This window comes from Aegilops tauschii, chromosome 1 (assembly GCF_002575655.3).
Source record: "Aegilops tauschii subsp. strangulata cultivar AL8/78 chromosome 1, Aet v6.0, whole genome shotgun sequence".
Classification (NCBI taxonomy): domain Eukaryota; kingdom Viridiplantae; phylum Streptophyta; class Magnoliopsida; order Poales; family Poaceae; genus Aegilops; species Aegilops tauschii.
In genome coordinates, this window is record NC_053035.3 from 376,287,679 (window position 1) to 376,302,543 (window position 14,865).

Consider the following 14,865-nt stretch of genomic DNA (forward strand, 5'->3'; position numbering starts at 1 on the left):
TCATGTTAATGCTCAACCTAGTAATGACAATGATGTAGAGATTGAACCTGTTGTTGATCTTGATAACCCATAATCAAAGAATCAACGTTATGATAAAAGAGACTTTGTTGCTAGGAAGCACGGTAAAGAAAGAGAACCACGGGTTCAGAAACCCATGCCTTTTCCTCCTAAACCATCCAAGAAAAAGAGATGAGGATTTTGAGCGCTTTGCTGAAATGATTAGACCTATCCTCTTGCGTATGCGTTTTACTGATATGCTTAAAATGAATCCTTATGCTAAGTATATGAAGGATATTGTTACAAATAAGAGAAAGATACCGAAAGCTGAAATTTCCACCATGCTTGCTAATTATACTTTTAAGGGTGGAATACCTAAGAAACTAGGAGATCCAGGAGTACCAACTATATCATGCTCCATTAAAAGAAACTATGTTAGAACTACTTTATGTGATCATGGAGCTGGTGTTAGTGTTATGCCTCTCTCGTTATATCGTAGACTTGATTTGAATAAGTTGACACCTACTGAAATATCTTTGCAAATGGCCGATAAATCAACCGCTATAGCTGTCGGTATTTGTGAGGATGTGCCTGTTGTGGTTGCAAACGTTACTATTTTAACGGACTTTGTTATTCTTGATATTCCCGAGGACGATAGTATGTCGATTATCCTTGGTAGACCCTTTTTGAATACTGAAGGGGCTGTTATTGATTGCAACAAAGGCAATATCACTTTTCATGTTAATGGGAATGAGCATACGGTACACTTTCCGAGGAAACAACCTCAAGTCCACAGTATCAATTCTATTGGAAAAATTCCATCGATTATTATTGGAGGTTTTGAATTTCCTCTACCTACTATCCAGAAGAAATATGATATTCTTATTATTGGGGACGTGCATATCCCCGTTGAGGTAACCTAGTGTTATTCGAAATTTCTCCGGTTCCATGTTATTCGAAAAGAGTTTGTTAACAATACTTGATCAACCTTGTTAGTGGATTCCTTTTGATGAGCATGAGATGGATGAAGTTAGAAAGCACAACCTTGTGTACCCTCCTTTTACTTTCTGTTATTTAGATTAAATAAAGCAAAAATAGTATTTTCTGTCTGTTCTCTGAATTATCCTTGCAATAAAAAATACCCCGAAAATAAAAGTTCTCCAAATGTCCCGAAAATGAAATATGATTTTTTTTCTAGAATATTTAGGAATTATTGGCACTGAGAACACACCCGGGGGTCAAATCACCTGGCCACAAGGGTCCAGGGCGCGCTCACCCCCTGGGGCGCGCCCCCTGCCTCATGGGCCCCTCGTGGCCCCTCTCCACTTATTCCAGCACCCACACACTCCGTCCTCCTCCAGAAAAAATCACCAACCAGCTCAAGCACGAGTTCTAGCTCATCTTGCTGCCATTTTCGATCTCCTTGCTCAAAGCCCCACTCACAAAACTGCTTTGGGGGATTGTTCTTCGGTATGTGACTCCTCCAATGGTCCAATTAGTTTTTGTTCTAGTGCTTTATTTATTGCAAAATTTTGTTGCTGAGGTGACCCTGTTCTTGAGCTTGCATGTCAAATTTATATGGTCCCAAGTAGTTTTAATGCATGATATAGCCTCTAGGCACTTGTGGGAGTAGTTGCTATCAATCTTGTTGAGTTTGGTTCACTTTTATTTTGAGTCACTAAAAATTTCAGAAAATTTTCAGAGGAAGAAATATGTTTAGAAAAATGTACCAAGGTGGTTCCTCAAAGAAGCAAGGACCCAGGCCCGCGATACGTGAGCCGGACTATGAACTACCGAGGGAAGCTCAAGTGTGGCCTTGTGAATGGCCGTCAGAAGATTTTATGGTCCAAGCAGGAATTAAGAAGGAATTTGACGCATATGTGCGTAATGCTGAACTTGAGGGCTTCGTGTTAGATAAGTGCCCTCAATATTACTACATAACTGATTCCTTTGTGAGAAGGTTTAAATTTACATCCTCGCGCAATTCTCACACTGTCCTATTTGATCTCTATGATAAATCTTATACCATGGACTTAGAAGATTTTAATACTGCTTGTAAACTCCCGCGGTGGGGTAATGCTAGTGAACCTCGCAAATCTGAATTTAAAGACCTTCTTGCTAGTATAACTGTGGGGGAATCTAAAGAAATCACACAAGCTACCATAGGGAGCATCCATTTTCCTGCCATTCATTATTTTGCTCTCTTTATAGGTAGATGCATTAACGGTAAGGATGAGGCATGTCACATGTGTGTTCCAGATCTTAGTGTTCTCAAGAGTGCTGTATTAGGAGATAAACAATATAACTTGGGGGCCATTGTTGCACGTAGGTTGCATCATAACAGTATTAGTGGAGATTTGTTTGGTGGAATTTATGCAACCCGTGTAGCTAATTATCTTGAGATACCCATACATGAAAATGATATGGAATTGCCTCCTGCTTATTTAGATTATAATGCTATGGTTCGTCATCAGTTTGTTGAGAGGAATGAACAGTTCCTCCAATACCGACTAATCTTTGACAGACGCTGCACTGTCCATGTTGCTCTCCCTGCTCCTGCTTTCTTTGATTTTCAGGCAAAAGGGAGATATGTTATAACCAGGGAGGAGGCAAACGAGTATGAGAGGAGGATGGAGACGTCTCGCCTCCAAGCTGCAGCTCATCAGGCAATAGCCGCTGCATCTCAGTACGACCCCAACTACAACTTTGGATATCCGCTAGGCCAGCCGTGGCCCAGACCAACTTAGGCCAAAAGCCTAAGCTTGGGGGAGTACGTATTTCTCACCGACATTACATTCATGTTCACACACTCATTCCAGTTGTCGGTGCTCATACTTTTTCATTGTACTATCCATGCTAGTTTATTTTCTTTTCTAGTCTTCTTCTTGTGTGTTTTAAAAACCTTAGGAAAAACAAAAAAAAGTTGTAGCTTTTAGCTAGTTTACTTTCCATGCCTGTAGTAGTAATAATTAAAAGAAAACCCCAAAAAAATTCTTGCTCTTCTTTTGCTTGTTGGGAGCTTTCCCGTGTAAATAGTTTTATTCCTTTTCTTTTCTTTGGAGGTCGAGAGGAGAAGACCGTGATGAAAATGTTGTAGTGGCTCTTATATGCATTATTGTTGATTTAACCAAGAGCCTATATTACCTTGTCTTCTCCCTTGTATTAAATGCTTGCAGATTCCAGCTTAGTCCAATGCACGTGCACTATTATTATTATCCACACCGTTCGGTCGTGCGAGTGAAAGGCAATAATGACGATATATGATGGACTGATTGAGATGAGAGAAGCTGGTATGAACTCGACCTATCTTGTTTTTGTAAATATGATTAGTTCATCGTTCCTGATTTAGCCTATTATGAATGAAACATGTTTGCAATGACAATTAGAGATTATAGTTGCTTATGTCATGCTTAATTAGCTAGGAGTTTATAATGATTTACCTTGCGTGCCAACATGCTATTAAAATGGTTGTGGTGTGGTATGATAGGGTGGTATCCTCCTTTGAACGATTCGAGTGGCTTGACTTGGCACATGTTCACGGATGTAGTTGAAACAAAATCAACATAGCCTCCACGATATTTATGTTCATGGTGGATTATATCCTACTCATGCTTGCACTCAATGTCTATTAATTTTAATGCATGTTCATGACTATTGTCGCTCTCTAGTTGGTCGCTTCCCAGTCTTTTTCTAGCCTTCACTTGTACTAAGCGGGAATATTGCTTGTGCATCCACTTCCATAAACCCCAAAGTTATTTCATATGAGTCCACCATGCCTTCCTATATGCGGTATCTACCTGCCGTTCCAAGTAAATTTGTATGTGACAAACTCTAAACCTTCAAATGAAATTCTGTTTTGTATGCTCGAATAGCTCATGTATCAACTAGGGCTGTTTGTATCTTCCATGCTAGGCGGGTTATTCTCAAGAGGAGTGGACTCTGCTCCTCACTCACGAGAAAATGGCTGGTCACCGGGATGCCCAGTCCCATGCTCAAACCAAATCAAAATAATTGCAAACAAAACTCCCCTAGGACTGTTGTTAGTTGGAGGCACCCGTTGTTTTGGGCCAGCCATGGATTGATGCTTGTTGGTGGTGGGGGAGTATAAACTTTACCATTCTGCTTGGGAACCGCCTATAATGTGTGTAGCATGGAAGATATCGAGATCTCTCGGTTGTTATATTGACAATAAAAGTATGCTGCTCAAAATATTATTTATCTCTATTTTAAAATCGAGCTCTGGTACCTCTACAAATCCCTGCTTCCCTCCGCGAAGGGCCTATCTATTTACTTTTATGTTGAGTCATCATTCTCTTATTAAAAAGCACCAGCTGGAGAGCACCGCTGTCATTTGCATGCATTATAACTAGTTTATATTGAGTATGACTATGACTGGATCTCTTTTACCATGAATTACAATGTTTAGTCAGTCCTTGATCTTCAGAGGTGCTCTGTGATGTCTACTACGCAACCTTCTTCTTGTAGACGTTGTTGGGCCTCCAAGTGCAGAGGTTTGTAGGACAGTAGCAAATTTCCCTCGAGTGGATGACCTAAGGTTTATCAATCCGTGGGAGGCGTAGGATGAAGATGGTCTCTCTCAAGCAACCCTGCAACCAAATAACAAAGAGTCTCTTGTGTCCCCAACACACCCAATACAATAGTAGATTGTATAGGTGCACTAGTTTGGCAAAGATATGGTGATACAAGTGCAATATGGATGGTAGATATAGGTTTTTGTAATCTGAAAATATAAAAACAACAAGGTAGCAAGTGATAAAGTGAGCGTAAACGGTATTGCAATGCTAGGAAACAAGGCCTAGGGTTCATACTTTCACTAGTGCAAGTTCTCTCTACAATAATAACATAATTGGATCATATAACTATCCCTCAACATGCAACAAAGAGTCACTCCAAAGTCACTAATAGCGGAGAACAAACGAAGAGATTATGGTAGGGTACGAAACCACCTCAAAGTTATTCTTTCCAATCAATCCGTTGGGCTATTCCTATAAGTGTCACAAACAGCCCTAGAGTTCGTACTAGAATAACACCTTAAGACACAAATCAACCAAAAACCCTAATGTCACCTAGATACTCCAATGTCACCTCAAGTATCCGTGGGTATGATTATACGATATGCATCACACAATCTCAAATTTATCTATTCAACCAACACAAAAGAACCTCAAAGAGTGCCCCAAAGTTTCTACCGGAGAGTCAAGACGAAAACGTGTGCCAACCCCTATGCATAGGTTCATGGGCGGAACCCGCAAGTTGATCACCAAAACATACATCAAGTGAATCAATAGAATACCCCATTGTCACCACGGGTATCCCACGCAAGACATACATCAAGTGTTCTCAAATCCTTAAAGACTCAATCTGATAAGATAACTTCAAAGGGAAAACTCAATCCATTACAAGAGAGTAGAGGGGGAGAAACATCATAAGATCCAACTATAATAGCAAAGCTCGCGATACATCAAGATCGTATCACCTCAAGAACACGAGAGAGAGATCAAACACATAGCTACTGGTACATACCCTCAGCCCCGAGGGTGAACTACTCCCTCCTCATCATGGAGAGCGCCGGGATGATGAAGATGGCCACCGGTGAGGGATCCCCCCTCCGGCAGGGTGCCGGAACAGGGTCCCGATAGGTTTTTGGTGGCTACAGAGGCTTGCGGCGGCGGAACTCCCTATCTATTCTGTCCCCCGAAGGTTTTAGGGTATATGGATATATATAGGCGGAAGAAATATGTCAGGGGAGCCACGAGGGGCCCACGAGGGTGGAGGGCGCGCCCAGGGGGGTGGGCGCGCCCCTGCCTCATGCCTCCCTCGTTTCTTTCCTGACGTGCACTCCAAGTCTATCGGGTTGCTTTCTTTCCAAAAATAACTTCTCCAGAAGGTTTCATTCCGTTTCGACTCCGTTTGATATTCCTTTTCTTCGAAACACTGAAACAAGGAAAAAACAGAAATTGACACTGGGCTCTGGGTTAATAGGTTAGTCCCAAAAGTAATATAAAAGTGCATAATAAAGCCCATAAACATCCAAGATGGATAATATAATAGCATGAATACTTAATAAATTATAGATACGTTGGAGACGTATCAGCATCCCCAAGCTTAATTCCTGCTCGTCCTCGAGTAGGTAAATGATAAAAGAAATAATTTATGAAGTGTGAATGCTAGCAGGTGCATAAGTTTGATCAATGATAATTTCAATCACCTTTTCTAGCATCATTATATGTCATAACAATAGCTCATATAATAAAACTTTGCATGATCAAGTAACAAACTATTCACATGTTAAAGTATAAAACATAAACTTTCTTGAAAACTAACAGACCGTGTTATTAGTCATCAAACAATTACAATTCATCTTATTTTCAGGAAGGGTCTATGTAAGAGCTTTGTTTTAGCAAATCCCACATACTCAACTAAAATATAGTCTTCCATGATTGCTATCACTCAAATCATATTTTTAGAACAAATAGCATCCATCGAACACAGAGAAAGATAGGGGCTTAATGTTTCGCCTCCCAATTTATTTATCATATAGATAATTGTCAACAATAATAATTCATGATCAAATATATTTGAATGGTCATATATGCTTAGATCTTTCTCCACCACATGATGCTTGCCAACTAAATAGTAGGTTGGAATGAGAAGGAATACTACTGACTCTTGCATAAAAGTAAAAGATAGGCCCTTCGCAGAGGGAAGCAGGGATTTGCAGAGGTGCCAGAGCTCGAAGCAAAAATAGAGATGAAAATAATTTTGAGAGGTATGCTTTCATTGTCAACATAACGACCAAGAGTTCCCAATATCTTCCATACTACATACATTATAGGCGGTTCCCAAACAGAAAGGTAAAGATTTTACTCCCCCTCCACCAACAATCATCAATCCATGGCTTGCCCGAAACAAAGGGTGCCTCCAACTAACATCAAACCTGGGGGAGTTTTGTTTGCAATTATTTTTGATTTGATTTCGATCTTTTGATCATGGGACTGGGCATCCCAGTTACCAGCCATTTTCTCGTAAATGATGAGCGGAGTCCACTCATCGTGAGAATAACCCATCTAGCATGGAAGATACTGCTAACCCGTAGTCGCTACATGAGCGATTCGGGCATACAAAACAGATTATTATTTGAAGGTTTAGAGTTTGGCACATGCAAATTTACTTGGAACGGCAGGTAAATACCGCATATAGGTAGATATGGTGGACACTCATGGAAGAAACTTGGTTCAAGGAATTTGGATGCACAAGCAGTATTCCCGCTTAGTACAGATATTTTGGCTAGCAAAGGATTCTAAAAAGCAAGCACCACATGTTAGAGGATCCATAACAATATAACTTCTATACAAATATAACCAAGCATAACTCATTATGTTGTCTTCCTTGTCCAACTTCAACTAATTTGCTCAGGTTTGAAAATAATTAATGGGGCTCACAATCATAGAAGATGTCCAAGATAGTATATTTATATGTGAAATCTCTCTTCCTTCAATATTCTTTCATGAATTGTTCAAGTGATCAATACAATGTTTGCTAACCTTCAATAAATTTACCACCTCTACTTCTTATATGTGAAGGCATTACTCCCCATGGGAAAGGCATATGAAACATATATAATTTTAGATTTATGACATTCAAATCATTCAACCATTTACTCATAGGATATAAGTGAAGCACATGAGTAAATGATAAACTACTCCAAAAAGATATAAGTGAAGATCAATGAGTAGTTAAATAATTATGTAGCTATGTGAAGACTCTCTCTAATTTAAGAATTTCAGATCTTGGGATATTATTCAAACAGCAAGCAAAGATAAAGAAAATAAAATGACGCTCCAAGCAAAACACATATCATGTGGTGAATAAAAATATAGCTCCAAGTAAAGTTACCAATGAACGAAGACGAAAGAGGGGATGCCATCCGGGGCATCCCCAAGCTTAGGCTCTTGATTGTCCTTGAATATTACCTTGGGGTGCCTTGGGCATCCCCAAGCTTAGGCTCTTGCCACTCCTTATTCTATAGTCCATCGAATCTTTACCCAAAACTTGAAAACTTCACAACACAAAACTCAACAGAAAACTCGTAAGCTCCGTTAGTGAAAGAAAACAAAACACCACTTAAAGGTACTGTAATGAACTCATTCTTTATTTGTATTGGTGTTAAATCTACTGTATTCCAACTTCTCTATGGTTTATAAACTCTTTTACTAGCCATAGATTCATCAAAATAAGCAAACAACACACGAAAAACAGAATCTGTCAAAAACAGAACAGTCTGTAGTAATCTGTAACTAACGCAAACTTCTGGAACTCAAAAAATTCTACCAAAATAGGACGACCTAGATAATTTGATTTTTGATCTGCTGCAATTGGAATCAGTATTTTATCACGTTCTGGTGATTTTAAACAATTGTTTTCGTGAACAGAAAGTTTCTGGAATTTTCAGCAAGATCAAATAACTATCATCCAAGAAGATCCTATAGGTCTTACTTGGCACAAACACTAATTAAAACATAAAACCACATCTAGCCAGAGGCTATATGATTTATTTATTACTAAACAGAACCAAAAAGCAAGAAACTAAAATAAAATTGGGTTGCCTCCCAACAAGCGCTATCGTTTAATGCCCCTAGCTAGGCATGAAGATTTCAATGATGCTCGCATAGATAAGAATTGAAACATAAAGAGAGCATCATGAAGAATATTACTAGCACATTTAAGTCTAACCCACTTCCTATGCATTGGGATTTTGTGAGCAAACAACTTATGGGAACAATAATCAACTAGCATAGGAAGGCAAAACCAGCATAACTTTAAAACTTTAAGCACATAGAGAGGAAACTTGATATTATTGCAATTCCTACAAGCATATATTCCTCCCTCATAATAATTTTCAGTAGCATCATGAATGAATTCAACAATATAACCAGCACCTAAAGCATTCTTTTCATGATCTACAAGCATAGAAATTTTATTACTCTCCACATAAGCAAAATTCTTCTCTTTCGGAATAGTGGGAGTATCATAAGAGACTTGAATACTATAAATTGTTTCCATATTAAAAGAGTAATGTTCAGAAAAAGGGTACTCATAATCATGACAAGTTTTATAAATATAATCATCACTACTCTTTATAGCATAAGTTTCATCACAATAATCATCATAAGTAGCAACTTTGTTCTCATCATAATCAATTGAAACCTCTTCCGAAATAGTGTATACATCACTAAATAAAGTCATGACCTCTCCAAATCCACTTTCATAAATATTATAAGATTCAACATCCTCCAAAATAGTGGGATCATTACTTCCTAAAGTTGACACTCTTCCAAACCCACTTTCATCAATATAATCATCATAGGTAGAAGGCATGCTATCATCATAATAACTTTGCATATCAAAACTTGGGAGGCTAAAAATATCATCTTCATTAAACATAGAATCCCCAAGCTTGGGACAAACATTAATTTCAGCAAATATATTCTCAAAAACATCATCTTCATCAAACATAGCATCCCCAAGCTTGGGCCTTTTCATATCATAAGCATAATCACTCTCATTATTAATAGTATGGATAGCACCAATAGTATAGCAATTATCATATTCTTCCAAGCAAGTGTCAAAAAGATTTTCAAGATCATAAGAAGTATCATTATCTTCCCAATCATAATCATCACAACAAGCAATAGGCATAACGAGATCATCATCAAGTGCATCATCTTCCACAATTATTTTTGATTCATTTTCATGGGGCACAACAATAATAGGAGTAACATTATTTGGGAGAGATATCTTTTTACCTCTCTTCCTTTTTCTTTTCTTCTTCTTCGCCTCATGTGTGGGTTCAATCCTCTTTTTGGAGCTCCTTATTAATGAGATTGGTTGAATAGAAGGCTCCTCCTCGTTACCTGATTCATCATAAGAAATAATAGGAGAATATTGGGAAGTCTCTTCCCTTTCGTTAGAATTCTCTTCATCTTCTATTTGTTTTCTTTTCTTTATGTAATTGGCAAGATAAGGATTTTCAATGCAATTCACCGCACAATACATATAAATTTCTTCTAGATCAAAATGAAGAACTCTATCAAGGGCAAATTCTGGAATAACCTTAGTTATACGTTTCATTTCTTCATAACCCAAGAGCAAACTAAGTTCATTATGATGTGCAAGGGAAATCAAGTCATCACAATTTTTGGACACGATACGATCATGAAACAATTTGCATTGGGTAATGAAATGATCACGTTCATTGCAAAGTTCACAAGTACGGCTAAGAAAGTTTAAATTTTCAGCACAAACATCTAGCCTCTCTTGCAACCATTTAGTTTCTAAGTGCTTATGCCTCTTGCAATATCTATCTTCCCTATTTGGTGTTTACTTGCAAACCCAATGCACTCCACAAAAATTGACATGTTTATAGGAGACATTTTCATCATGACTAGTGCAATCATCGTTAGTACCATGGATATTCAAGGAGTTCATACTAACAACATTGCAATCATGCTCATCATTCAAAGATTTAGTGCCAAACATTTTAATGCATTCTTCTTCTAACACTTTGGCACAATTTTCCTTTCCATCATACTCACGAAAGATATTAAAAAGGTGAAGCGTATGTGGCAAACTTAATTCGATTTTTTTGGTTTTCTTTTATAGACTAACTAGTGATAAAACAAGAAACAAAAAGATTCGATTGCAAGATCTAAAGATATACCTTCAAGCACTCACCTCCCCGGCAACGGCACCAGAAAAGAGCTTGATGTCTACTACGCAACCTTCTTCTTGTAGACGTTGTTGGGCCTCCAAGTGCAGAGGTTTGTAGGACAGTAGCAAATTTCCCTCGAGTGGATGACCTAAGGTTTATCAATCCGTGGGAGGCGTAGGATGAAGATGGTCTCTCTCAAGCAACCCTGCAACCAAATAACAAAGAGTCTCTTGTGTCCCCAACACACCCAATACAATAGTAGATTGTATAGGTGCACTAGTTTGGCGAAGATATGGTGATACAAGTGCAATATGGATGGTAGATATAGGTTTTTGTAATCTGAAAATATAAAAACAACAAGGTAGCAAGTGATAAAGTGAGCGTAAACGGTATTGCAATGCTAGGAAACAAGGCCTAGGGTTCATACTTTCACTAGTGCAAGTTCTCTCAACAATAATAACATAATTGGATCATATAACTATCCCTCAACATGCAACAAAGAGTCACTCCAAAGTCACTAATAGCGGAGAACAAACGAAGAGATTATGGTAGGGTACGAAACCACCTCAAAGTTATTCTTTCCAATCAATCCGTTGGGCTATTCCTATAAGTGTCACAAACAGCCCTAGAGTTCGTACTAGAATAACACCTTAAGACACAAATCAACCAAAAACCCTAATGTCACCTAGATACTCCAATGTCACCTCAAGTATCCGTGGGTATGATTATACGATATGCATCACACAATCTCAAATTTATCTATTCAACCAACACAAAAGAACCTCAAAGAGTGCCCCAAAGTTTCTACCGGAGAGTCAAGACGAAAACGTGTGCCAACCCCTATGCATAGGTTCATGGGCGGAACCCGCAAGTTGATCACCAAAACATACATCAAGTGAATCAATAGAATACCCCATTGTCACCACGGGTATCCCACGCAAGACATACATCAAGTGTTCTCAAATCCTTAAAGACTCAATCCGATAAGATAACTTCAAAGGGAAAACTCAATCCATTACAAGAGAGTAGAGGGGGAGAAACATCATAAGATCCAACTATAATAGCAAAGCTCGCGATACATCAAGATCGTATCACCTCAAAAACACGAGAGAGAGAGAGAGAGATCAAACACATAGCTACTGGTACATACCCTCAGCCCCGAGGGTGAACTACTCCCTCGTCGTCATGGAGAGCGCCGGGATGATGAAGATGGCCACCGGTGAGGGATCCCCCCTCCGGCAGGGTGCCGGAACAGGGTCCCGATAGGTTTTTGGTGGCTACAGAGGCTTGCGGCGGCGGAACTCCCTATCTATTCTGTTCCCCGAAGGTTTTAGGGTATATGGATATATATAGGCGGAAGAAATATGTCAGGGGAGCCACGAGGGGCCCACGAGGGTGGAGGGCGCGCCCAGGGGGGTGGGCGCGCCCCTGCCTCATGCCTCCCTCGTTTCTTTCCTGACGTGCACTCCAAGTCTATCGGGTTGCTTTCTTTCCAAAAATAACTTCTCCAGAAGGTTTCATTCCGTTTCGACTCCGTTTGATATTCCTTTTCTTCGAAACACTGAAACAAGGAAAAAAACAGAAACTGGCACTGGGCTCTGGGTTAATAGGTTAGTCCCAAAAGTAATATAAAAGTGCATAATAAAGCCCATAAACATCCAAGATGGATAATATAATAGCATGAATACTTCATAAATTATAGGTACGTTGGAGACGTATCACTCTGCATTTATGTTTTGCGGTCTCAGAAAGAGCTAGCGAGATACCACCTTGTTATATCATATTATGATAGTTTTGAGAAAGTGTTGTCATCCGAGATTTATTATTATTGCTCGCTAGTTGATTATGGCATTGATATGAGTAAACATGAGACCTAAGTGTTATTGTGAATATGGTTAGTTCATATCTTTGCTGAAAACTTGAATGCTGGCTTTACATATTTACAACAACAAGAGCAAACAGAGTTTGTAAAAGTTTTTCTTTAGCACTTTCAGTTTATCAACTGAATTGCTTAAGGACAAGCAAAGGTTTAAGCTTGGGGGAGTTGATACGTCTCCATCGTATCTACTTTTCCAAACACTTTTGCCCTTGTTTTGGACTCTAACTTGCATGATTTGAATGAAACTAACCCGGACTGACGCTGTTTTCAGCATAATTGCCATGGTGTTATTTTTGTGCAGAAATAAAAGTTCTCGGAATGACCTGAAATTTCACGGAGAATATTTTTGGAATTAATAAAAATACCGGCGAAAAATCAACACTAGGGGCCCACACCCTGTCCAAGAGGGGGGGCGCCCACCCTCCTCGGGCGTGCCCCCCTGCCTCGTGGCCCCCCTGGAGCTCCACCGACCTCAACTACAACTCTATATATTCACGTTCGGGGAGAAAAAAATCAAAGAGAAGGATTCATCGTGTTTTACGATACGGAGCCGCCGCCAAGCCCTAATCTCTCTCGGTAGGGCTGATCTGGAGTCCGTTCGGGGCTCCGGAGAGGGGAATCCGTCGCCATCGTCATCATCAACCTTCCTCCATCACCAATTTCATGATGCTCACCGCTGTGCGTGAGTAATTCCATTGTAGGCTTGCTGGACGGTGATGGGTTGGATGAGATTTACCATGTAATCGAGTTAGTTTTGTTAGGGTTTGATCCCTAGTATCCATTATGTTCTGAGATTGATGTTGCTATGACTTTGCTATGCTTAATGCTTGTCACTAGGGCCCGAGTGCCATGATTTCAGATCTGAACCTATTATGTTTTCATGAATATATGTGAGTTCTTGACCCTATCTTGCAAGTCTATAGTCACCTATTATGTGTTATGATTCGTTAACCCCAAAGTGACAATAATCGAGACCACTACCCGTGATGACCGTAGTTTGAGGAGTTCATGTATTCACTAAGTGTTAATGCTTTGGTCCGGTACTCTATTAAAAGGAGGCCTTAATATCCCTTAGTTTTCAATAGGACCCCGCTGCCACGGGAGGGTAGGACAAAAGATGTCATGCAAGTTCTTTTTCATAAGCACGTATGACTATATTCAGAATACATGCCTACATTACATTGATGAACTGGAGCTAGTTCTCTGTCACCCTATGTTATAACTGTTGCATGAGGAATCGCATCCGACATAATTCTCCATCATTGATCCAATGCCTACGAGCTTTTCACATATTGATCTTTGCTTAGTTACTTTTCCGTTGCCACTGTTATAATTACTACAAAACTGCTACTGTTACTTTTGCCACTGTTACCGTTACTTCCATACTACTTTGCTACTAAATACTTTGCTGCAGATATTAAGTTTTTTAGGTGTGGTTGAATTGACAACTCAACTGCTAATACTTAAGAATATTCTTTGACTCCCCTTGTGTCGAATCAATAAATTTGAGTTGAATACTCTACCCTCGAAAACTGTTGCGATCCTCTATACTTGTGGGTTATCAGCGTGGCACACCACTTGGGTAGATGAGGCTGACGCGCACGCCGTTGTGACCAAGCTATCAGGCGGCCGCGCACACCAGGCCAGGCAGCGCCCCGGAAGTTGGCGGCTATGACACGTTCGAGAGTGCCTTGGGCAGTGTCAGTGATGGGGCTGTCAGGAACAACAGGAACTATGCCATTGTCGACGTGCTGGGCACGGTTCCTCTACTCCTGGATATCCTCACCTCTCGCGTGAATTACTTGGGCAGATCCTCAAGGTTGAGGATGACCCGAAGCAGCATCGAAGCTCGACTGTGATATTACGCCATCGAGAGAAGTTAGCCACGTCCAAACAAAGTATTCTATAAATCAATTTTAACAAAACAACAACTTAAAACTGGTTTTCCTAAAAATGCTCTTTGGTTTTGCTAAAACTTGTTCTAAATACTAGTTATCCAAACAACCACTTAGGTATGGGTATGTCGGAAGTGACAGTAAACAATCGCATCCCCGCACGGGACAAATATAGTAGTTGTTGTTGTTTGCCTTTGGCCATGGCAAAAGGTGCGGCGGCCTAGGGCCCATCTTAAATAAGGGCATAATATATCCACATACTTGAATAAATCAAAAATAGTAATTTTGCGAAACATAAAATCAACATGGACGGGGGCATATGCCCCCACCCGACGCACTTCACCACGTCATATTTATTCAAT